The sequence below is a fragment of the Salvelinus sp. IW2-2015 genome, linkage group LG6.2 (assembly GCF_002910315.2).
Source record: "Salvelinus sp. IW2-2015 linkage group LG6.2, ASM291031v2, whole genome shotgun sequence".
In the NCBI taxonomy this organism is placed as follows: Eukaryota; Metazoa; Chordata; class Actinopteri; order Salmoniformes; family Salmonidae; genus Salvelinus; species Salvelinus sp. IW2-2015.
The window spans coordinates 6,354,002-6,356,263 of record NC_036846.1 but is presented as its reverse complement, the minus strand read 5'-3'; the positions used below and the strand labels follow the sequence as shown (position 1 = coordinate 6,356,263).

The 2,262-nt window shown below is 45.0% G+C and overlaps 1 pseudogene; it reads right to left on the bottom strand.

Moving 5' to 3' along the window:
* Positions 1 to 1,730, bottom strand: part of LOC111965502 (piggyBac transposable element-derived protein 4-like) — a 1,896-nt pseudogene extending 166 nt beyond the window's left edge.
* Positions 1,731 to 2,262: the final 532 nt, after the last annotated feature.

The window sequence follows — 2,262 nt, the reverse complement described above, 5'->3', positions numbered from 1 at the left end:
AGTATTACCAAAAATAACAAAAACATTAACATGTTCGCAATCTGTCAATCAATGGTGGTTACATTTTGTGTGTTCTCATGCACATGTTGGACAATACATGGTGGTTGCTGCTTGTGCCTTGCAAATATATGCACTGCATTTATGGAACATAATGCTCGTTTTGACAACTCTTGGTGCACACAGATTGCACCTCTTCCTTTTGTCTCTTCTGTCTCTGGCGGCCGTAGATCTTGCTTCTGGCTCTTGTATATCTCTCACCAATCCAGCAGAGCATGGTGTTCGAGGAAGGTGTTGGCACCTTTGAATGAGGGGTGCCACCATGGCTTTCCCCAACTCTTATAGGAATAGTCTCCTCTTGAAGATTTTCCCCTGCTTCCAGTCTGGATTCACCTCCATCCACACCACAAACGCGTTGTTGGCCGACACATCTAGGATGTTGAAGAACACCACCATGGGCCAACGTGCCGTCATCCTCTTACAAGAGTATGTGCCAGTAACCTGCAAAAGTGCAACAGTCAGTCAATAAAATAATGAGTACATACAAGTGATACTTCATGTCTTGCATAGTAACGTGAAAAATTGCATCAAAGCGTTGTTTAATTTACCACATCTAAAACATATTTACATATTCAAGTGAATAGAATTGACTCCATATTGTTCACAAATTCATTTCACAAAACAACATGTCTTATTTTTTTGGTGCATATAAAACAATCTGGTAATAGAAAAAAAAAATGGGACTTGAAAGATAAAATGTAACATAATTTATCATGTTTTTCAGCTCCTCTTTGTTCCTGCTGTAATCCAGGACAGCGTTGGGCTTCTTGTCCTCCCTGGTACTCAAAGCGGCATCCCTGTACAGAGTTGTCATCGGGAGCACATTCTTCTTTTTCTTCGGGCAGTAGGACACAAGAGTGTGTGTATCGGTGAAGGCAAAGTTAGAGGAAAAATGATCCCTGTCCTTGGTAGAGCGTAACGCAGGAGGCAACTCAGGCTTGTTCCTTCTGACCGTCCCCACCATGGTAATGTTTTTGGGAGCATCTCCTGAAATTGTCACATGCTATGTTGTGCCCCTGGAGACCTGCAGTCATTTCCGGGACCACCCGCTTCCCCTGGTTCCTTTCGGGAACACCGTCAGCAGGTTTCCCGGTGTGAACCTGTATGTTCCAGGCATAACGTGTCCTGGCATCACATGCTGCCCATATCTTTATTCCATATTAGGACGGTTTGCTTGGCATGTACTGTTTGAATGTGCAGCGTCCCCTAAAAGCAATCAGACGCTCATCCACTGTGATGTCTGGACTTGGGTTATAGATGAGTGGCGGACGCTCCACCCACTTGTGCCAGACCTCTCTGATCGCTGCCAGCTTGTCTTGTTGACGGCGGCCTGGTCTTGTATCACGGTTGTCAAAGCGAATCACCTGTGACAACACTTGAAATGTCTGGAGTGACATAGTGGCCTGAAAGATTGCCCGACCAGACTCTGCATCCCATAACCTGGTGGTAGATTTGTTTCTGGATCTGTACACACCAGCCAAAATCAAGAGACCCACGTATGCTTGGATGTCTGTCCGGTCTACCTCGTTCCAGTTGTCTTTGTAAACGCGTCTCCCCTCCAGGTTGGTCATGTTTATCACTGTAGTTTCGATTGTCTCTTTCAGGAACAGTTCGAAGCAGGATTTTATGTCATCAACCTGGGATATGGCGTATCTCGTTGGCCCTGGGGTCATCCTGATAACATTTTCTGCCGACAGCCTAACTCTCCTCTCAGGTGAGGATGAAGACCAGAACAAATTCCATTATTTGACCGGAATGTAACACCAGCCTCAGCAGGGTCCTCTTCCTCATCACTGGATTGTTCCACATCAGTTGTCTCTTGGTCTGGATCATATTCTGTGTTGTCTTCAACTTCTGACACTTCCTCCTATAATGAACCTTCACTGTCAGTCACCTGGTCTCTCTCCTCCTCACCAGTGTCATGATCAAAGATATGATCAAGAGCCTCACATATAGTATATCGTTTGGTCATTGTGCTGTCACAGAATGAATTGTGAGCAAGGTCTCAAAAAAGCTTTATATACTAGAGCTGCGAGAAAAGTTATATATATTATTGAAACAATGTTGCGATTGTTTGTGAGAATGCCAACAGGTGTGGTTCCTGTGGGGGAAAGATTCTATTGGGGAAAGGTTCCCGTGGGGGTTGCCATGGAAGCCAAAGAATGTGAGTGAAGGTGTGTGTGTGTGCTCAAACACACATGCATG